Raw genomic sequence first — 24,370 nt, 5'->3', positions numbered from 1 at the left:
GCAATGAATCGATTACCGGAACAGCTTAATCGGATTCCAGATCTACACCACAGTCTGTATGCCGACGACATCACCCTGTGGGTGGTTAAAGGTAGCGATGGAGATATAGAAACCACGCTACAACAAGCTGTCGACATGGTTGAAAAGTACGTGACCGACAAAGGCCTCGCCTGCTCCCCGCAAAAATCAGAACTCTTCCTACTCAGAGCCCCTAAAAACTGCAAATCCGACACTGCACCACCCCCAGAAATCATTGTGCGAGCCGGAGGAGGCGCAATACCGGTGGTGACTACCATCTTTGTACTAGGCCTCTTCATGCAAACTCACGGGCGCAACGGCAACACAATTCATAAACTGGAAGCATGCGTTCAGCAGACGATGCGAATCATTTCAAGAATTTCCAACCGACACTGTGGCATGAAAGAAGCCAACCTCATAAGGTTGGTACAAGCCTTCGTTCTCAGCCGCATCACCTACATCACCCCCTACCTCTGCCTCAAATCGGCTGAGAGAGAGAAAATAGAGGGAATTATCCGGAGCGCCTATAAACAGGCTCTTGGGCTACCTATAAGAGCGGCCAACGCTACATTGCTAGCCCTAGGTGTGCACAACACCCTTGATGAAATTGTGGAAGCGCACCTTATATCTAAATACGAAAGGCTAGCTCAGAGTGCTGCCGGGCGAAACATCCTCCAGAATCTCGGCATCAACTACGAGTCGATGCAAAGCATTAAAGTAGACATTCCTCACGATCAGATGCGCCATCTCAAAATTATTCCACTCCCTAAAAACATGCACCCCGAATTCCTCAAGGAAAGGAGGGCCGAGCGGTCCAAAGGCCTACATCAGAAATTCCACGCCTTCAAAGACGTAGTCTGTGTCGACGCTGCAGAATACATAGAACGCAACTGTATGTCCCTTGCAGGGGAGACTCCGCAGGTCCAATACGCGCTGGTGGTTCAATCCGTACCAGAAGCTCTGAAACAGCGGAAGAGGCGGCTGTCGCTCTGGAAACAGCCTGCACACATTGTCATTATATTATTAGCGATTCGAAAGCAGCAGTACGCAATTTTGCGAAAGGTCGAGTCTCGGCTCCCGTAAAACACACAGTAGACACCAGCCAACACCCACGACCAATCCAGATCATTTGGGCACCAGCACACTCCTCCCTACCCGGAAACGATGCCGCCCACACCGTCGCTCGAGGACTCGCCAACCGAGCACCCGGACGGCTGACGCTAGGATCAGAGAGGGATCGCATGGTCACTTACAAGGGAATAACTCAGCACTACAGGTTTGCCAGGGCAGTGTACCCGCCAGCACACAAATCGCTTAACAAGCGAGAAGAAGTAGCTTGGAGAAAACTTCAGACAAACACCTACCCCAACCCCGTAGCCTATCACTACTACCCGAACCAATACCCTAATACATGTAAGCATTGTAAGGAAAAAGCGGATCTGTTCCATATTATGTGGTCGTGCCCAGCCGAAAATTACACAAATCACGAAATGAGTAATACTCAGCAGTGGGAGGCCGTGTTGTTCAGCTCCGACCCTGACCTGCAGGCCAAGGTCATCAAGAGAGCTGAAGAAGCCGCCCGGGCCCAGGGGCTCGTGGCTACCTAACAACAAGGTCATCCGTCAATACCTCGTTTTCAAATAAAGTCTTTACTCATTCACTCACTTCCTCTTAAGTAGTTACTCATGGCAGGTTTCTTTTTCATTGCCGCCACCCATAAAATTATTTCAGCCTCTCTGACTTTCCGCTCGACCTTCTTTGTTGCTGTGTTGCCCACCATACAGGCCGCATACCCATACCCATACAGCCCCTTACCTTTAAAAATTAAATTCATTCTACTTTTTCGCCAGCTGTCTGGTATTCGTCTATCTTTTAAAGTTTTTTCCACTTCTTTCACCAGAGCTTCCTTACTTCTTGGTCCTAGTTCATTTGTCAGCCTAACGGGAACCTCGTCTAGCCCTGTGGCTGTACGCTTAGGAATTTTCTCTTCCGCTTTCTTCCAGTTTAAATTTGTCAGCACCAGCTCCTCTTCCACTTGGGTCTCTTTCAGTCTTTTTTTCTTAAATACAACCTCGTCATTGCCTTGGAAAGATTCGGCTGTTACTTTTCGGATGTAATTTATTGCCGCTTCTCCTTCCAGTCTGTTCTTATCTTCGTCTAGGATATGTTGTTGTATTGTTGTTGACTTCCTGCCTAATAATTTTATGTGGTTCCAAAATATTCTAGGTGCGGCCTTCTTTTTCTCACGTATTTCTGACAACCAACATTCATTTTCACCTTTTAATTTTGCTCGCACCAGTATTTGAACCATAGACTTTTTCTCTCGGTATATTTCCCATATACTGATTACTTCAACCTGCGGCAACTGCGCCTTCTTTGCCTGCCTGTGCTCTCGAGATGCTCTCTGTCGTTCGGCGATCGCTTCTCGTATCTCCTTGTTCTACCAGCGTTTCGGTTTCTTTTTTCCTTTCCAACAAATATGTTGCTTCTCTTTCCGTATTTCTGTTGTTATTACACTTAGAAGCTCAACATATTCCCACTCTTTACTTGGCCATTTGCCAAGTTCTTCTTCAACTCTAGTGACTATATTTGGTATTTGTTCAGCGTTCAAATTTGGACTTACCATTTTGCTCTCCTTGCTCTCTTTCCCAGCTACATATCCCATTTTTAAACTGATGCATTTATGGTCACTCCCTATGCTGCTATGCCCTTCCACATCAATAACCATTTCTCTCAACTTATCATGAATTCCTTCTGTCATCAGAATGTAATCAATGGTTGATTGCCGGTTTCCCACTTCCCACATGATCTACCCTTCACACTTAGGCCCTGTGTTCACGATAACGAGGTTATGTTGCTCACAAAGGTCTAGCATTGACTTCCCGTTATTGTCGGTATAGCCATCTAAATCCTGTATGTGGGCATCCATCTCACCTAATAGGACAATTTCAGCACCATTCCGGAAACCCCTAATATCAGCGCTTATGCATTTCACTAACTCCTCATTCTTCTCTGTGGAATTATTTCCGGTCCCCAAATACGTAACGCCCAGCCAAGTGTCTTTCCCACTCATTGTACCTGATAACCAAAGATGCTCTTGACATTGTGAATTTACTCTTTTCGATTTGGCTGCCTGATGCATGAGCATTCCGACTCTCCCTCCCTTTCTTTTTGACTTAATTCTGTTGCACCCTTCCCAAACATAATTCTCAATACCTGGCGGCTCTTCTGCGTCTCTAAGGTGCTTTTCTCTAACCGCATGCACCCCTATTTGTTCTCTATGTAACTTCTGGTCAATCTCTGCCCACTTTTCCTTTCTTCTGCCGCCCTCCATGTTTATGTAGCCTATTGCATGGCGAGGTCTTTTTCTTGCTTTCCTCCATTTTCTGTTTTCGACGGCGATGCTCTTCTGATGTTCCCCTAGGAAACCTTCTTCATTACTATCTACTCTGACTTCCTGAGCGCACGTGGGCCCCATAAAAAAGCACCAGCGCGACCACCAAGTCGCAAGCCCACTTCTCGTGCCAGCCTGTAATTGAAGTGGATCCCGTCTCGTTTAAAACCACTACAACTTCTCACTTCTCTGTTTACTTCGACAACCTTGAAGCCTTTCTCTCGGCTCATTTTCCATATTGCCTCATTAGCAGCCACTACGGCTCTTTGTACGTGACTGTCGCGTACAGGCACCTCCTGCACCGTGCATACCACGATCTGCACCTGAGGGAATAACTCGCGCAAGTCGTCCATCCCCTTAGCCAAGCGCTGAGCTATTCCTGGCCCTTTCCCGTTTAGGACGTCATTTAGCCCACCTGCTACTATGACAAGGTTGCGCACGGGGGCATTTTGCGCGAGCTTTTCTTTTGCTCGCTCCATGCCAGAACCTAGTGTCCGCCCTGGAAATGTCCCTACCGCCACTCTTTTGTCGCCTTTCACCCTCTCCAGAATTGCTTTTGAGCACCCAACAAGGTTTGAGTCGCCAGCAATAATCACCTTCACTTTCTCCTACCTCGCCCTTCTTCCCTTTGTCCTTTTCCGCGTGATTCGGACTCGACAAGGGGCATTGTCCCCTGGGCTCCTGCATTTTCCGCGTGGCGGCCTCAAGGTAGGTGCCGCACTTTCCAGCGAACCCGTCATCACCCTGCATGCATTACACGTATTTCGCTGACCCCCCCTCACTTCTCGCGTCGGGGGTCTGCGTGCCATTGTCACGCACATTCTCGTTCACAATGGCGGCCTGTTCAGCTTTTCCTCGGCTGCTTCAAGTCTCTTTTTAACTACCTTCCATGCATCACGCTCCCTGCTGAGCGCATTTTTGAGCTCTTGCACCTGTTTAAGAAGCTCATACTGGAAAGCCTCCATTTTCTGCAGCCTAGTATCGGCATCACATTGTGTGTCGGTTGATTGGATGCCCTCTCCATTCTCATCCGTCTCCTCATCTGCCTTGAGGGACCCCCCGCGCACTGCTTGCTTTACCGTCTTTCTCGCCATGTATTGCACGGCTTTTTGCAAATACTACAATACCATAATAATGTTACTACTTATGCAAATACTATAATACTATATCAATATAGACTGCGTGCCTTTTAGCAAAGGCCGATACGTACAGGATACAAATCCTCAAAATGTCGCAAAGCAACTCTCACCACTGTTTCCAAAACAATCAATGCCGCGGAGACAGAAGGTATGGCACGCTCTCGCACGCGCTCAACCACGTGGCCACGCTCTCACTTTCCTACCAAAACACGCACAGTAAAACCACTAATAGGTATTTGTCTTGCCACTTCCAAGCTACCATTTAAAGACTACAAACACTAAACGTCCCACCCGGCTGCACGTGTTGGAGTACGTGGCATGAAAGGACTCTCTAACCATTCTGAAAAAAACAATTGTACACGAAGCACACCCGTGCACCCGAAATACGAGAAAGAAAAAAAGGAAAGAAAAGGAAAACCACCCAATCACTACTTAAAGGCAAAAAATCTGCAAATAAAAAGCAGGAGCACGCTCAAAGCATGCAGAAAAGCTGATGATTTCGTTGCCGCCATGGAGCCCCGAAAAGCACGTCCATTTATCACGAAATCCAAACAAGCCTGATGTCTTATGGCTTATGGAGGCATGGCAGCGCCACCTACAATTTGCGGGGCCAACTTCTCAGTAGAAAAGAAATCAATGTTGGCTGCCCGAGGCTTGTTGTGTGAAGTAGTCTCGGCCCCAGCTCATATTGCATCTCATTTACTATGTACACAGCGAACACAACATTACAAAAGACGCGTAAGCAATTGGAAACATTCGCCACAACATTGCGTCACAGCTCAACACGAATTCACTGACACAACTACATTTATCGCCCTCATTCTATAACGGCAGGCATTACACCGGTGAGCCTTGAGACTTCCATTAATTCCGAGCAATGGGTTAACGCAGATTTTTGGGGTATGTTAAAGATCTCCTGGTGGCCAAATTAATCTGGAGTTCGCCACTACAGTGTGCCTCATAATCAGATCGTGGTAAGACAAGTAAAACCACAGAATTCATTCATAACCCAAAGTGCGAACTGAGTACCAAATACACATGCCCTTAGTACGAACACACCGCTGTTATTTCCCTCTGAAGATAAGAGAACATAACATTGAACTATTTCACAATAACCACACTTTAATCTCCAATAAGGCAGCATGTGTGCCACCTGTAGTTTTTCTCTAGTATTGAATACAAAGCTGAAACAATTTAGTAAAAAGGCATTTAGAAGTTAATTTGCTGAAGGACTCTTATAAGGTTAAACTATATTGCCGTAACTTTTTAGGGCTGCGCAAAAGAGAGTTTGGCCGACAACAGTGTTAAATAGGGCAACACAATCTCGGTATATCACAGCACTCATCGCCACGAGCAAACCTGCATAGTTCCGTAGTCATAATTATTCGACGATTGACGCAAACAACTTGTGACTTCATATTTTCCTATTCTAATGATTTTGTATGTACTTTTCCAAATATTTTCATTGGTGAAATATAAGATGCATAATTTTCATCAACTGGTGTTTTGTCGTGCGACAGGTGGTCGCGCTTCAATCGCACTACCATAATTTATGTCGCTGTTCATTGGCTTGGAACCGCATTTTTTTATCGCCTTCACGACCATCTTAATTTACCGTGCTTGATGCGTGGGCGCTGTGCCCGTTGTATCTGTTGCGAGATATGTTGTGCGGCCATAATGGAAGTTATGGTAACTACTGTCCATAAACAGCAAGTACCACCACGTATTAGTCCCGGCCACTCAACAGACCTGAAACGGCAGCTTGAAAGGACTTATTATTTGAGTTCCCGTGTAACAGAAATATCTTTTCTCGTATATTCGAATTACAATCAGAAGCTATCATTGCTGTAGCTTGTGTGTAGGTTGTACTTAACGAATTCTCTGCTGCAATTTTCTTTGAAAATTCCAACCAGTTCAATAAGGAAATTAGGCTCGGCGGAGGGCCCAGAGGAATGAGGTTGTATGCTGAACTTCCGCACACGTGCGTGCACGTGTGGCGTACGTCGCTTGTGGTGGCGGTGCTTGTCTAACGTCGGCAACAGCTTCGCTGTACATCCACTTTAACAGGGTGGAATGGAGGGAGATTTTTCTCGTGCAATCGCTTGTTGCACGTTCCTTAACTTGTTATCAAGCGTCTTTGGTAACATTCAAGGTATGGCCCCATATGTTAGTAGCCGCATTCAAGACCTGTTCAAATCAGTTCGACTGGCTATGTCATGTGACCATTATTGATTTTGAGAAAACAATTCTATTTTGTGGCCTGAGTACCAAGGACAATGAAAACATTCTTAGTTGTTAGATAAAAAATTACTTCACGAAAAACACATGAAACTTCTGGCAGCGACACTTAAGAAGGCTTACGTGTGGGAATGCGAAAACATTATATTCCCGTTGGTGAAATGTTTTTTTCCACGCATTCCTTGTCCGCTCAAGTTCTCGCCTGAGTTCTGATTGCACCTCAGTAACGCCAAATCAAAACGCGCGAAGCGTCTCAACGTGCTCGCTCGCCCGCGAGGAGTTTATAATTGGGAGGACCGCTCAGCGGCGTTCAATGCGACGTTCGTGGTTTATATTTTGTAGATTCACAACGTCGCGCCACCTCCTCCTTCTTGGCTCCCCCTGCGCCGCCACGTGGCAAACGACCCGCGCTCTGGGACACATGTTTAGTCAGGCAGACGGCTGTGGATGTTCAATGACGGAAGCATTAAGCGCTCCTTTAGTCAACCAGAACCGTGGACCCGCTCGTCTGCAGCGTAAGCTGCTGAAGTTCGTGCTACCAGCGTGTGTGACGGGGATCACTGCTCCTACAAGGAGCGACGGCGAGCGGCTACGAGTAAGGCTCGATGTATTGGTTCCTTAGGATTTGTCGCCGCTGACATTAGGTGGCATGATTTCCCCGCGACAAAAAGCCGTTCTCGTTGGTGGTGGAACAAAAGCGTGAGAAGAAAAGCGTAGCGCCGCGCAAGACGTGCTGTGTCCCGCCGATCACTACGATACGACACCAGAGTAGCGCACGCCGTCTGTATGGAAACAAAGCGCTGTATAAGCGGAGGTCTGTCTGCGGCGGCTGCTGTGAATCGCGCTCATGCGTCACCCACGCACTGCCGCTCGCGATCTCCAAATTAGCCAGGCAGTCACGTCACACTTCGCCCCGTTTGTCATATGCCTAACGCGACATATTGTCAGCGCCAGCTACACCACTCACAGCATTCCCCTCCTAATATGAGCCGTGTCCTTATATAACTACTACACAAATTATCTAATATTTTTGTAAATTACGTCTATAGCATGATACCCGTTTCTATTTATCAATACGCCGATGACACAATCATCGTACCTTCTGCCCACAGCTACTACGATGCGATTGCTTCTTTACAGTCTGCTGCCACAAAAGCTATGGACTGGTTTCGAAATAACATAATTATTATAAATGTATCTACGACGCAATTAATCTGCTTCCATAATCCTTTAAAGAAGGTATCCCTTGACTATCCTCTTGTTTTGCATTGTTCAGATTGTTGATCTTGTTCGTGTAGGCCATTACAGTAGTCATCTGTTGTAAAGTATCTTGGTTAATATCTTGACAGCCAGCTTTCTTGGAACAGGCACCTTGCTTACGTTTGCAAAAAACTTCGCGCCGTCGTATGTCTAGTGTACAATATAAGATAATACATGCCCTTATCGGTAAGGAAAACAATAACACACTCTTTAGGCTACAGTCTGCTGCTGCATGGAATAACAATTTACGGGCACTGTGCTGTTCGCTGGCGCAACACGATAAATGCAATACTGCACTCCCTCATAAAAAACATATCGTGTTATCTGAGCCTGAATGCTGACACAGACCGTTTCAAAATACTTTCGATGCCGAATTTCAAGCATCTTTTAAAGCAAGCGGTAGTTTTAAAACACTTCTGGTCCCAGTGAATTCCTTGTTCCGTACACTTCTTTCAGTTGCTTAAAGGGACACAAAAGGCTCATATTAAGTCAACGTGGACTGTTGAAATACCATCCCGGAAACATCGAAACGCTTGTTTCGTGCGAAGAAGGGACTTATTTTTAAGAGAAAATGCGTTTTGAAGGGTCCGCGACCTCTAGCGCAGTTCAAATCGCCCGCCCTCCGATCGAGGAGTGGTGATGTCATGGTCTCATAGTGGCGTTGCACCGTCGGTGAGTAAATCGGCGCCCGCAGGCGGCGCTATGACTTTTCTGCACAAAACTCTCACGCGCGGCCAGAAACAGAGCCAAGACAGAGCCGACAGTAGCGCGAAAGCGGAACTATGGTGGCTAGCTGAAGGGAAAGCGCGCGACGATAAGCTCGTTCTTTATTTTATTACGCCAACTTCGACGCTCGTTGCAATGGGCGACCCTGACAACGACACATTGGCTCGCGATGCTGGGTTCGACTACAGCGATTTAAGCACTGGTGAACGTGACCTGCTGCTGAGGGCTCGCCCTGCCGGCGGCCTCGACACCGACTCTCTGGAGCGTGAAGACAACGAGGACTCCAGCGCTGCTATCTCGGGCGACAAACACCGTCTGGACATGCCGTCGCGAGCAAGTTTCACGAGCCTGCAGAACCAGCGCAGGACGACGCGATAACGAAACAACTAAAACTCCAAAGCGCGCGCGGCGTAGAGTCCATACTACTCAGGCGTAACGTGAAGATGCTATTTTTTCTTAAAATCGAAGTTGAGACAGACAGACAGACAACGAACTTTATTGAATCCTGAGGAGCTACTTTCGGGACCTCCTAACGGGAGGCCATTGTAGCCGCTGGCCGCGCCCACGTAAAGGACAGAACGCCGTGACGCTCCGCTCTTTCCTGGGCCCTCTGGATAGCCTGGGCTTGCTTTCGGAGTACCGTGCTTCTGATGGCCTCCTCCCATTCGGCTTCGCTGGAGAGGAAGTCGTTAGGCAACGCGGGACATCGCCAGAGCATGTGAGCCATTGAGCAAAAGGTTTCAGTGCAGTCGGGACAACTAGGGTTCACATCCGAGTACATCCTACTGGGGAATCCCCGCGACGTGAAAGATCCCGTCTGCAGCATTCTAAGTGTAGCTGACTGACCTCTACTGAGCTTCGGGTGAGGCAGAGGATAAATTCTTCGACCAAGTTGGTAATGTTTGGTAATTTCATTGAATGTGAGGAGTGGATCGCTCTGCTGAGTCCCTTCCTGCCCCTCCGGAGCCTCCAAACCGTCGCGGCGCGTAAGTTCTCGCGCACGGTCGTGGGCAAGCTCGTTGAGGTTTGGGAAGTCCTCGAGAACGTTCGTCCTCATGTGTGCGGGGAACCACGGGATATAATGAAAACCGGGGCAAGTCCTTTTCTCTAAAATAGAGGCCGCTTCTCGTGCGAGGTTACCCGACTCAAAAGCTCTGATTGCGTCTCTCGAGTCAGTGTAAATGTAGGAACGCTCTGGGTCACACAAGGCCAGCGCAACCGCAATTTGCTCTGCTATACTCGCGGTGGCCGCTCTGACCGAGGCCGAGGAGCGAAGCCCCCCCCGCCCGTCTATAACCGACAACGCGAACACTCTCCTGTTCCCGTACTGCGCCGCATCGACAAAGACCGCGGAGTCTCTGTCATCTCTAACTTTCTTCAATATGGCTCGAGCACGGGCTTTACGTCTACCCTCGTTATGCTGCGGATGTACGTTCCGCGGGAAGGGCCTCACTAGGTAGGTCGCCCTCGTTTCTCGTATCAATGTTATACGCCGGTCCTCCATTATCCTAGGAGCCATACCAACCTCGTCGAGAATTCGCCTGCCAGCTTGGGTCGACGATAGCCTAACCACCTGGGCAGTGACCTGTGCCTCTATAATCGCGTCTATGCTATTGTGCATACCGAGTTGATCTAGCCTGTCGGAGCTCGTGGCAATAGGCAAGCCTAGCACTTTCTTGATGCTCTTGCGCATGAGTGTATTTAATTTGGTCTTTTCCGTTTTTGTCCACACTAGAGCTGACGCCACATAGTTAATATGGCTCATGAGGAACGCGTTGTACATCCGAAGGAGGTTGTCTTCACCTAACCCCTTCTTTCGGTTGGACACCCTAGCAATTAGCCGCAACATATTCTCCGTTTTGGCTGTAACGTGGGTAATTGTTCTGGCATTAGTATCTTAACTGAGTCGACTCTAGGAATTTTCTGCCCATTATTCGCGTATAATGCCACGGGTAGCTGGTTGAGGGGTGTCAGACCCCGAACCCCTTGCCTTGCGGGTCTGTAAAGCAACAGCTCCGATTTACTAGTAGACAGCTCGAGACCCGTGTCCGCGAGGTAAGCCTCCGTCTCATCCAAGGCCGCTTGTAGAGCTTGCTCCATTTCAGCTAGGGAGCCCCCTGGGCACCAGATCGTGATGTCATCTGCGTAAAGTGCGTGACCTATGCCCTGGAGGCCGCCCAGCCTATCTGATAGACCCTTCATGACTATATTGAAGAGCAGTGGCGAGATGACTGATCCCTGAGGCGTACCCCGAGCTCCCAATCCGTATACGCTCGACCGAATCGGCCCCACCTGAATAGTAGCAGTTCTATTCATGAGAAAGGACCTTACAAAGGCCTGGAATTTGACTCCTAGGCCTATCCCGGCCGTGGCTTGCAGAATGTATCTATGAAACACTGTGTCGAACGCCTTAGTGAGATCCAGGGCGAGAATCCCTCTCATGTCCCGGGTGCGGCTATCAAAGATTTGCTTCCTTAGCATTAGCATAACCTCCTGCGTCGAGAGGCCGGGCCGGAAACCAACCATATTATGTGGGAAGAGGTTTCTGCGCTCTATGTACCCGGAAACCCTGTTCAAGATCGCGTGCTCCGCTACCTTGCCTATACATGAGGTTAGTGATATTGGCCTCATGTTGTCCAAATGAAGGTGTTTTCCTGGTTTAGGGATGAGTGTCACTATAGCCGACCGCCATCCGTCAGGCACCTGTCCTGTCTCCCATACTCTGTTTACCTCCTTAGTTAGTAGTTCCACTGCTTTATCGTCCAGGTTTCGTAATAGCCTGTTAGAAATTTTATCCGGACCCGGAGCCGATCTGCTGTTTAAATTGTAGATCACCGCCCTGATCTCCGATTCTGTGAAAGGCGCGTCCAGTTCCTCTACCGTCGCGCACTCGATCTGCGGATAATCCTCTTCCTGCATCGGCCCTATAGGAAGGTATCTATCCGCGATCGCATTCAAAAGTGACTCTTCAGTACCTCCCTCCTGTTTGTGCCGGTGTATGACTTTACTAAGTGTTTGCCTTTGATTATGCTTTCTCTGTGCGTCGCCCAGGAGGTGCTTGAGGAGGTTCCATTTCCCTCCTGAGCGCATGGACCCGTCTACTGCCGCACAGACCTCGTCCCATTGTAGCCTATTGAGCTCCGCGCAATATCTCTCGATCTCTCTATTAAGCTCCGCAACCTTTTTCCTCAGCCTATGATTTAACCTTTGTGTTTTCCACCTCATCAGAATTGACGATTTCGCCTCCAACAGATGCGCTAGGTGCGGATCCATTCTTAGGACCTCCGCTTCTGTTTCTACTACCTTGGTAGCCCTCTCGACGTCCTCCGTTAGAGATTTGATAGCCTCTTCAAACGAGGAAAATGTGCTCGTTCGCTCCTTCCTAAGTTTCCTGAACTCCTCCCAGTCCGTGACTCGAAATACTCTCGCCGGTCGGGCGACCACCGTTATTGTTACCGCTACTACGAAGTGGTCACTGCCCAGGTTCTCGTGCTTATTGGCCCACGTTACGTTACCTACGTTCCTTACACAGGCCAAATCAGGCGTTGTGTCTCGCGCAACTGACGGGCCCAGCCTGGCGGGGAAACTTGGGTCCGTGATTACCGAAAACGCAAGATCATCAAGGATCCTCGCCAGGTTCTCTCCTTTTACAGTCCGTCTGACATAGCCCCATGCATTATGAGGGGCGTTAAAGTCCGCAGCAACTATCAGAGGAGAGTGTTTTGCTATCGACGTCGCCTTCCTAAGCAGGGAGTTAAACGTCTGTCTCTGGTCTGACAGCGGGCTATAGACATTAAGCACAAAGATGCTCTGCTTGAGACGACCGTGCGGTATAACCTCCACGAAAAGGGCCTCCATCTTACCCCGTCCAGATTGGATTGGATGTTTCAATAAAGGCTAGATTTTTTTTGATCATCGTAGCTAGTCCTCTGCCTCCCTCGTTCCTGACCGACACAGTGTTGAAGCCAGAGAGGGTAGGGTCGTCACATAGTGTCTCCTGTAATAACAAAATCTGCGGTTTTTCCACCTCATTCGCCAAAAGTTGCCGTAACGGAGCCTTGCGCCTTTGAAAACTAGCGCAGTTCCACTGCCATATTACCAGCTCTTTATGATCGCCCGCCATGATGCTACAACATACCTTGCTCCACCGCCTGAGCATCCTCGGAGTGATTCACTGCCTTGCTTTGCGCTCGGACCTTGAATTTGGCCTTAATCGCCGCCTTTTTTTCTAGTACAGTCACTCTTTGGATCAAAAGCTTTACGCTTTCCTGATTTTCTCTACTTATCCTAAGTAGTTCCTCCAACATCTTTCTATGCTGGACCTCTCCCTCAGACGTTTCCGAGTCGCTCTCGTCGTTAGGAAGGGGGGCCTTACGCTTTGCTTTAGTGAGTCCTACGCGGGGTATATGTTCGACTACCTGCGGCGTCTGGTCGCTCGCCTCTATTTCAATGGACTTTGGGTTTGCCTTGGTGGCTTTGAGTCGGCGCACCTCCTCTCTAAGCTCCTTAACTTCCTTAAGTAATGCGTCAACGTGCGACCTACTACCATGCTCTGGCGAAGCCGACCGCGTTACCTCCGTGGGTCTCTGTGGCTCCTTCTTCTTCTTCCCTTTGACACGGTCCGCCCAGGTAGGCTCCTCCTGGATCCGCACGCTGGACACCGAGCGTCCTCTTGATCTGGAGCGCTGCCTGATTGCCCCGCGCTTCTGCGCAGCTGGCGTGCGAGAGCGACTTCTTTCGGTGCTGCGCTCCTGCACAGCTGGCGTACGCGAGCGGCTCCTGCCGCCAGCCGTAATGACGTCGGTTCCCAGCTTCAGCTGCTCGGCGCGTCGACGCCGCTGGCGCCGTCTTCTTCTGACGATGTATGGAACTTGAAATTTGTCCCTACACTCTTTGGCTGCTGTGGGGTGCGGGCCACCGCACAACGTGCATTGCGGATCGCACTGGTGATCTTCCGCCGGCGATCGTTTGCCGCAGGTGCGACACCACTTGATGCCCGGGTTGGGACACACGTCAACCCGGTGTCCCAGTCCTCCGCAACCGTAGCAGACTTCCGTGTGGCGTCGGTAGAGCGCGCAGCGAAACATGCTCGCGCCGCATGCCACGTAGTTGGGCACCCTCATTCCCTCGAAAAGTACCACCACCACTGTAGTGTTCTTGATCCGCCTGGCCTCCAAAGCGCCCGGATTCCGATTATTTACAATTCTCGCTCTGAGTTGAGCCTCACTGACTTCCACGTCGACTCCTCTTATGACTCCTCTACACGTATTCTCGGGTGGGGCCAGGTACGCCGCCACCCCAAACGTGCCTTCACCGAGCCTGATTTGCTCCACTCGGGCGTACGCGTCCGCGTTTTTCTCGTGAGGAGTACACACGACAAAAATGTTCTGAACTCCGTTGGGACACATCGTGTCCTCTTCGATTGCGGCTGGAGCCAAGGATGCCGCCATGGCCAAGGCTTGCTCAAAGCGTATTTTACTGACCTTGTTGACATTCAGGCCGTCGCGTGGTCTGACAATGATGCGAAAAGTGTCCCTCGGCAGTCGAGGCAGCCTCGAAGCAACGGTGACGCGTCGTATCGCGTCGCGTGGTGCGGCGGTGCGGCCGCCGTCCCTCCGTCTGCCACTTGTAGTTCCACCGTCTTGACCCGAAGAATATTGTTCCCTGCGCCTGCCGGGCCGGCGGCCATACGCCACCTTCCATCCCGCGTCGCATGCCTCTTCCTGAGTAATCTCTTCTCCTTCCACAACGTCCATCCTGGATTCAAAGTCCCACATGAGCGGGAGTAGGCCTAAGCCTACCCTCGCCGTGTTCCAAACACTCGCAGAACGGCAAAATGTCCTCCCACCGACGAAAATCCGGTATCGGCAGGGTCCTCTTGACGTGCCACGTCGATTAAGGCATAACTTGCCCGGTTTCGCAGGGAGACCCACTCGAGAACGTTGATGAAAGCTGGAGCCGATGTCAAAGCGTTCGCACTAGTCGGCTTCTTCCATCGAAGTTGAGAAGTAGCATTTTCTTCCGTCCTATAATCTAATGAAATTATCTTTTTAATACGAGTAGTTCAGTACTAGTGACAGAAATTATAATGAGGAGTGCCTTCGTCATCGGGCTAGTACCGGGATGTCGCTGGAGAGTCTCAAATCGTGTCGTACATTTACCTCGATTTCTCTTGCTAAAGCTCTGTTCGTTATTATATTGAGGCCTTAGACGTTCTAGAGGATTGCTTTATTGTTTTAACATGACTTCGTAGTAACCTTTAGTGTCCCTTTAAGGGCCAGGGACCCCTTTCGGAGACCACGTTGTTCCACAAGGTATGGCACTAGAGCTCGCACCGATTATGTTCCAGCCTACTTCAATAAATTACCCCCCAGTACCTTCTATGCAAAAACTAAATACAAGTTAAAGAGACTGCTAAGGCGCATCTGTTTGTAAACGCGAGTTTGTTCCTTTTGTTTACCGTTATTGCTTGTGTTCGTATGTGATTATGCAATTCCTTTTCACCATGACGGTCAGATTGGTGTATGGTTATCTGTTATCCCATGGTTATGTTCACACGCATTGCTTTGTTTTTGTGTTTGATTATTCTCAATGGGAATTCTTTTCATAGACACTATAACTTTTTAATTACCTTTTTTTTCTGGTATGGGCTATACTCGAGTTCGCTGCCTATAAATAATCTACTCATGTACCGTGTACGGTCTTGCTTCGTGCCAGGCTCTGCCGCTCAAGCGTTCAAAGGCTGTGCAGCCCTGTATTAATGTACTGATTTCATTATTGGCAATAAAGGTATTATTGTTATCATTATTGACACGCGAAATGAAGACGGGTATAGAAGTGCGCTAAAATTTCGCATTACGGAGTATCCTAATGGTTGGTAAACTTTTTGACGTATTCTTGCTATTTGCTGCGTCGTCCACTTTTTGTACTATTTTTCGCTCACGCCGACTGATTTCCACGTAATGGAGCACATCATGCTTTTGCAATAAAGCACCCCCTCACTAAAGAGCACTGCTAGTGGATTTCCCGGTATTGACATTTTGGTGCTTCAGCAGCTTATTACTGTGAACCATGAGTATGTTTATATTTAGTCTAAAGATTCATGAGTGGATGTTCCTTTTTCTTTGACACCCATCCTATCTATTTCTTCTTATATTTTAGGACTACATTCTAAATATTGTTTTTTTTTACATTCCTGCGTGACAGTCAAGCGGTTTTCCGCATCTTTTATTCTGTCCTCCGACATGAAAGGTGTTAATCAGTGATGGGATTAACGCTAATATTATTATTACCATTGTTATTATTATTTGTCCTAAAAAACGTTGTGGGCCTGAAATAATTTTGGAGATCATAGTACTGGTCTCATAATGTTTAGTGATAGACGGTGGGTCCTAGAATTGGTTCTATGTACCACGGAGCTTGATTGCTGTCACATGGAGAGAAAATCGCGATAACGCACTGCGGCGGAGCCGATGCGCCGACGAAGGGTGGCAAGGCAGCACCGAACGAATGTAGAGCTGCACCGGGATCACCCAAGAACAGCTTGCATCAGCACAGAGCGGTGACGCAGCCTTTACGTTCGACAGCAATGAGTCTGCACTTTGAAGATCTCCCTATCCTGCCCAGTGCAACCGTAACCATCGTGTATGCCGTGTACAGCGGCTCACAAAGAACATTCGTAGCGCTCTCACTTCAGCGAAAAATATTTAAACATCTGCACTCTTTGTCCCCTCCCGGAAGCAAAGCATCGCAGAAGCCTGTCGGTGTGGCCTGGGATGAACATTGTGCGAAACTGGTCGCAGTCTTGCTTGCCTTGCCAGAGAATCGAGATACATTGGCATAACAGAAGGGAACTTTATTTCTTTTTACCAAGTGATAATTTCCTCAAAGTACACAAGTAGGCACTGTCGTACGGCTTAGTTCCTGCATAGGATACCGGTATCTTACAGAATCAGCGACAGGTTGACCAGGTGGCCACAAGCAAGATCAAATATCAACGATATCGCGGCTTGAACCATGCAAGCATCTTCTTGGAAAAAAACGTGTCGTTATGCACAGGGACAGCGAGTGTGGACAGTCGTGCTCGGTCCAGTCAGGTCCCTATGCATAATAGCGCGTTTACTAAAGAAAATTTATGACCAACTGGCCCCAATTGCAGCTCTGCATTGAATGAATGAATCAATGAACTTTATTTCCCATTTAAGAGAGGGGAAGCACTGGGGGGAGAGGGGGAAGTCTATGCACTTTAGTCCCAGCAGACGTACGTCACAACGTTATGTGACTTGATGTCCGTCTACCAGTCGTGGGAAGCGCTTGTTCTTGTCACCCGTATGTGTCCCGTGTTAACTCTAGGGCTAGTCACTTCAGCGTTGTAGGCCTGCGCGACCTCCTGAGCCCACCTCAGGACTCGGTCCTGTAGGGTGGGATTGGAGCTCCGCAGGGCAGTCTCCCACAGCTCCTCGCTACTAATTAGTGGTTTCAGCGTGCGGGGGGGGGGGGGGGGGGGGTCGGGAGTTTTGGTGGGGCATCGCTATATGATATGGGAGAGATCTGCTATCGGGACAGAGCAAAATCAACACCTGAGTGTCGGGTATGTGTCGGGTATGTGCCGGGAAAGAATAAGTTCAAAGTGCGCGGGGTAAGAAAAGTGCAAGTTTGTAGGTGGCATGCACTGTACCAGTATATACACAGGGTGTTTCAGCTAATTTTATCCACACCTTAAAAATATGCCGATGCACTCTAAGAGGACGACACCAAATGCACGATGCCCACCTTGGCACGTAGTGTGTCACGCAATTTTTTTTGTATTTTACTAGATGATCAGTCAAGATTAATTAACCAACTTCTGAAGCAACGAAGCTTGGTGAGAAATTCCAATTAGAAAGTTTCACAACGGTTTGCGAAACATACGTATAAACAGTTTCTGTCATTCTGTCTATTAAGTATTAGTGTTTTTCAGCGTACTGCGGATGCCCGAGAAATACTAAAAAAACGCCACGTGACATACCCGCTTACGTGTAGTGATTGCAGCGCTTCCAAACTGTCCGCGTACCACACAGCATGTAGCAGGGCGTGCTGCCGCCGCGTCTGCTTATCACCATTGTAGCGAAGTGACGCACCTGTTAAGTGTTCTGACGCATCAGCCCACCACCAGGGAGACGACAATAAGGGGGGGATGAGCGCCGGCAGGGGCAAGCGCAGATCCGCAGGTACGAAGACGATGAGAGGTATGATTTAAACAACTATAGGTTGATTAAATTGGCGTTTTACTTAACACTGTACACATATTTATATACAAAACTATGTCATACCCGTCGTCGATGGCCTGCGGACTGGCGGGAGGCGCAGGCTTCTCCACCAATCGCCTATTTCGACCAATCAGGCAGCATCCAATAACAGTCAGAGTTTACGAGGTCAAAATTGGTCGTGAATACGCTCCGCATACAAGATAAATTCGCCCATAACGAATCAATTTTTGACGCCCAATACAGCGGAGCGTGGGAAGAGGGCGCGACACGCACTGCCCGAGGCGCCGCTGCGGTCATTTGCGCAAGAAGGCGGAACCCACCACTGACGGGGAAAGAAATAACATTGGTCCGCGGTACACTCTTTTACTATGATGAACCGCCGAGAGGGAAGCACATCGCGGCCGTAAATCGCACAGCCAGTGCCTTCGTCAGCGCACTGTCACCATTTGGGGCAGCACGCCCTGCTAGATGCTACGTTCGTTGGTACGCGGACAGTTCGGCAGCGCTGCAATCACCCCGCGCAAGTGGGTGTGTCATGTGGCATTTTTTGTATTTCGCGGGCATCCGCAGTAAGCTGTGTAACACTAATTCTAAGTAGATAGAAAGTTAGAAACTGTCTAATCGTAGGTTTTGCAAATTGCTCTAAAACTTTCTAATTCGAATTTCTCCTAACTTCGTTGTCTCAGAAGTTCGTTATTATTCTTAACTAATCGTCTAATTAAGCAACATACAAAATATGGCGTGACGCACTCCATACACTAATCAGCAACGTGCATTTGGTCACGTCCGCTTAGAGTGCGTCGGCATATTTTGTAAATTTGGCTAAATTTAGCTGAAACACCCTATATATATATATATATATATATATATATATATATATATATATATATATTGTGAGCATTATTCATACGCTTCATATTCTCACCTGTACATACTCATCATCACCATTTTGGGGCCTGGTGGTGGGGCTCTCTCTCAAGAGAATAAAGAGGAGACTGGCTGCCTAAACCTCGTCTCACAAGTGGTGGAGTTGCCGTCAACGTGCTCGCTTCAACACAGAAGTCAGTCAGCTAGATCGCAAGCAACGTTACGACATCTCTCGTCGCGACGTCTCCTTTCGTCCTGGAGAGGAAGTGCTCCTTTGGACGCCTATTCGTACACCCGGTTTGTGCGAGAAGTTTGAATCCCGCTCCCTTGGACCCTATATTATTAACGAACAAACATCCCCCGTGAACTATCGCGTTACTCCCGTAGACGTTTCTTCCGACCATCGTTGTCGTGGTTCGGAAATCGTTCACGTTTCGCGCCTAAAACGATTCGTTCGGCGTTCCCCTCCTGGCTAAGTCGCGGCCTGGCTGTCCGCTTGCGCGTGCGGGGAAGTTAGTGTGAGCATTATTCATACGCTTCATATTCTCACCTGTACATACTCATCATCACCATTTTGGGGCCTGGTGGTGGGGCTCTCTCTCAAGAGAATAAAGAGGAGACTGGCTGCCTAAACCTCGTCTCACAATATATATATATATACAGATAGAGAGAGAGGAGACAGAGAGAGCCATGGTCCGAGTGGCACTACCCACCGGAAAGCAGCTGCATCTTTTACAGAAATAAGGATAAAATGGCTCGTTCATATGAGATCGATGGGCCTGTACTTACGTGGCCGGTGAAAGTGCACAGATGTGGTAATTGAGCATAATAAATAGACGGGCAAAACTCATTTCGTTTAAAGTATTGATAACAGGAATTTAATATTACCGCATGGCAACGAAAAGGAAGGAATACATTTTCGAAAACGAAAATATTTTTCCTGTTAAAGTCGTTTTCCGTTGTATGTTTTTTTAGTATACATTTTACAGTGTAGATCGTCATTTGCTTGACCACAGCCTTTTCTGTAGTTTAAATCTACTCGAAGCTGGCGAAACACATTTTCGATCGCCATTCTTAGATATTGGGCTAACGGCGCTACATTACGTGTGCCCACAGGAGGTCAAGGCGCAAGTGGCGAAAATAGATCAAGTTATCGCCACCCTGGTGCTTCCTGCCTCCGGCGTGCCTACGGTCATAAGAGAGCCGACACATGTCAGGTAAGAACCCTTTCATAACCCACTCACGGGCTCGGGTGGTGAGGGCGGTGATTTCCTCGAAACTGCGTAAAAATTGGTGTCGGCATAGCCCGGAGAGCCTCGTCCGCTTTAAAGCAGTCGGCAACCATTTGGAAGATTGAGTCGGCCGTAAGGGAACTGCCGTTAGAGCAGTACTGCAGTACTAGGACATAGCCAAGAATGATATGATCCTTCTTGTTATCATGGGCGACTATATCCTATTTGTGTAAACGTCAGCTTAAAGACAGTTTCTTGGGAGGGTGCAACTACAGAGCCACGAAACAGCTTGCACAAAGAAGGGAAATGTACTGTCAGCATAAATTACAACATGAACGATTCCTAAACTACACTCACTTGCTCATACTGATATGCGTTGTTCCGTTTACAGGTAAATATGACCTAGGCCACGATTTTCCAGCGATGCCTTTTCCCATGCTATTTCTTTTGGCGTTTCCGACGCTTTTTCAGGGGTCCGACCGGCGCTTCGCCCGCGGTGGTATCAACCGACCTCGGACTGGGGATGATAAGAGTGCCTTAGAATTAAACGGAAGAAGGCATCGCTGCAACGTCGGGGCCCTACATTTCTAATAGTGGCTTACATTCTTCAGACTCCGAAACGAACACGTGGAATTGTTATGCTCGATGCTTAGGAACCAGCTACACAAGGACACTTCCAATCATATTACGCGTAACTGGCGCTGTGATAAGTTACTGCGTACCTACGTTATAATTGAGAATGATGGTACACGCATGTAGTGGCACTGCTATGTGTATACAAACTCTTAAAATATCGCGTGAGCGAGTGCATATAAAAACGTCCAGAAATGCCCATTGAGACGGTGGTACATTGGTTTAGTACTGTGATAAAATAAACTTCGTGGAATCGAGTAAAATTAACGTAAAATGTTACTTTCTTTCGTTTTTTTTTATAATTGCTATAATTGCTCGCTTTGCTAGAGCAAGGACTAACACTAGCGCGAGGCGATAAATTTCTGCGTTTTAGTTATAGTTCATATATTCGTGCATATAGGTAACTCTGTTTTCGGGTTCTTATCTTTTTTGTTCTTTTCTAATTCGGGTATAAAAATATGGTGTTACTTTTAAACCGCTAAACCAGGCAGAAATTTTGGTGTTTCTTCTCTGGCACCCCAAAGTTCACAATTTTCCGGGTAACTTTCACGAACGATTAACGGGCATCGGTACTTTGTTGGAGAAAAGCGATTTGTTATATAATAACCAAGACATCTGCCTACAAGTTATGTGACGAAGGTATTCACACGTAGACTTATTTAGCTTTTCCGTATGAGCGCTTTTCACGGCGTAACAAATGTTATCGCTCAGCGCGAGACGCACCTGCGTGTATCGGAAGTATCTGGAGTATTATCGATGGCTCTATCCGCGGTCTGTTGTCATCGAATCTTGTGTAATCTGATGGTACGTATAAGCGACACGAATGGTGTAGAACTTTCTGGATGACACGCGGGGACCAGCGATTTCTCCGAAATGTTCCATGGCTCGTATATAAAAGCCCATGCGCTTGACCGGCAGGGTAGACTTTAAACAATTGCCGACTGTGTTCGCCACTATCATTGCTCTTCAAGTGTAGCCTTCTTTTAGGGCACAAGTTGGCTCAATAAAACGCTAGTTTTGCCAATCGCAGTTTTACTGTCTTCACCGTCATTGCTACGTGATTTTTGGCGGAGGTGCTTTACGTTCATATACCGAACGCCCCCGCAAAGCCGCGATCCAAGCCCGAAACCCGAAGACAACACCAACGTTGCCCGAGACTAGTGAGCTAGCCGCAGGCTGCAAGAACTGCACCCGGAACACGGGCTTCCTGGTACGACAAGGAAGACCGTGGCCAGCTCAAAAACCACAATGGCAACCAAAGTGACCCCCATCATGCTTCGACAACCCAGGGAGCTCTCTACCTTCCGTGGAGCTTCGTTCAAGGATCCAGAAACCTGGCTCGAAAGCTTTGAAAGGATCTCAACCTTCAACAACTCGGCCTCTGAGGATAAGCTACGCCATGTGTACTTCTCCTTGGAAGATGCCGCGAGGACTTGGTGCCAAAACCGGGAGTCCACCCTGACAACGTGGGAACTGTTCGGCAGTGACTTCCTGAGAACCTTGACGATCGTTGTCCGAAAAGGTGGGGACGAAGTTCTGCTAGAAACGCGAGAGCAACTACCCAATGAGACCATCGCCATCTTCACAGAAGAGATGACCCGTCATACACGGCACGCCGACCGGGAAATGTTCAAGCAGAGAAAAGTCCGCATTTGACGCGAGGTGTAAAGCAAGAACTTTTCGACGGACTGATCCAAAAGCCACCGAAGACTCCAACAGAGCTCTTGACATAGGCAACGATGATTAAGAAAACTCTGGATGTGTTTGATCACTTGGCAATATTAACGCCAAGCGCACACGCCGCAGTGTGCCATCCAAGCACTGCGCTCCGGTGACCTCCAAAAGAGCACCAGGACCATTGTGTTCAAAGAGCTGCGCAAAATGCTACCTTCGTCGCAACTTCAGGTGTCCTCGGTCACTGACATGATCAAGGACAAACTTCGACGGTCACTCGGCGGTTCCGAAGTGCAGCCCAAATCGTCGCCTCCCGTGCCGCAAGCGATGACTTACGCCGCCGTCGCCCGTCGTCAGGTTCCCCCTCTGCGCCCGCGCCAGGGCCCTCCCCGTGAAACCAAAATTTCGTCGCCAACCGCTGCCGCCGCTAGCTCGTGAGGAAGACATTTGGCGAGCGTCCGATCGCCAGTTATCACTATCATTGCTATCACTGCGAAGAAGCCCACCATGTACACCGCCGATGCCCATAAAGCGACTTGGGGCTCAGAGGGTTCGCCATAAACGCGCCGTGTCCACAGCTTGGGGAGCGCCCACATGACATCGCCGTCTACCTCGCCGGCACTCATTGGAGTTTTCGAGGACCATCCCATTCCCACACACCAGGCCGCTACCTCTCGCCGCAGCGCCGACCATACACCGGCCTAGCACGGGGCCGCTCTCCGAGCTCATATCCGGAAAACTAAAAGCATTAACCGATGGAGGTGCGGCTGCCGTTCGTTGAACTGACGAACATCCTTCGCCGCCGTTGAAGACGCCGAAAATCCTGTGTTGGCAACATATCAACGAGGAGCGGCCATCGCGACGGAGTCTGGAAGCAAGGAATACGCCAACGTAAGACGACCTGACCACAAGTCAACGCGATGCAGCCGTGATACTACGCCAAGACCTAACTGTAACACAAGATAAAGAACTACCGACCTTGACATGTTTCTCGACGGCCACGCAGTCACCGCCTTATTGGACACAGGAGCCGATAACTCCGTCAATAGTGGACCCATCACCGCCCAGTTGAAGAAAATTAAAACTGCATGGGAAGACCCTCAAATTCGGACTGTCGGAGCTCACCTCATTACGCTGACTGGAATCTGCATGGCAGGAATAACCGTTCATGACCGGAGTTACCCTGCCACCTTCGTTATCCTCCAGCAGTGTTCACGAGACGTGATTCTCGGCATGCACGTCCTGAACCAGCTCGGCGCAATCATCGGCCTGAAGTCTAAGGCGATAATGCTGTCGGAAGATCAAGCGATACCACCGTAGAGCTTTCGTAATCACCACGCCTTGAGTGTGCTCGAAGATCAAGTGAGCATCCCGCCTCACTCGAGCATTGTTATTTCGGTCGGCACCGAAGCACCCGCAGCCGTAGAAGGCCCCATCGAGGGCGACCAGCGTCAATTGCTCAACCGTGAAATATCCGTCGCGAGAGTTATCGCTTGACTGCGCAGAGGGAAAGCGAAAATGATGCTGACAAACTTCAGCCAGGAGTTCAAGCACATCAACAAGGGCACGCCGATCGCGTACATTGAGAAAATTGTGGAAACCAGCAATGCGTTTGCCCTCTCGGATTCTGCCGCATCAAATCCGACGAGCATAGTTCCCGAACCAGACTTTGACATAAATGTATGTCTCCCCATGAGTAAACGGCAACTGCTCAGAAGTCTTCTCCGACGATACAAAGGCTGCTTTTCGACGTCATAGAAGATTCCACAAACACCAGTCGCTAAGCATCGAAAATAACCGAACACTTCGCTCGACCACTCCGCGAATGCCCTTACCCAGTTTCAACGCAAGAACATGAAGCTATTAGGCAACAAGTCGACGAAATGCTGCTGGCCGATATTACCAAGTTGTTGAAAAGCCCGTGTGCATCTCCTGTAATCT

This window comes from Dermacentor andersoni, chromosome 9 (genome assembly GCF_023375885.2).
Source record: "Dermacentor andersoni chromosome 9, qqDerAnde1_hic_scaffold, whole genome shotgun sequence".
NCBI classification, from domain to species: domain Eukaryota; kingdom Metazoa; phylum Arthropoda; class Arachnida; order Ixodida; family Ixodidae; genus Dermacentor; species Dermacentor andersoni.
The sequence above is the reverse complement of the archived record's forward strand: the minus strand, read 5'-3'. Positions refer to the sequence as shown.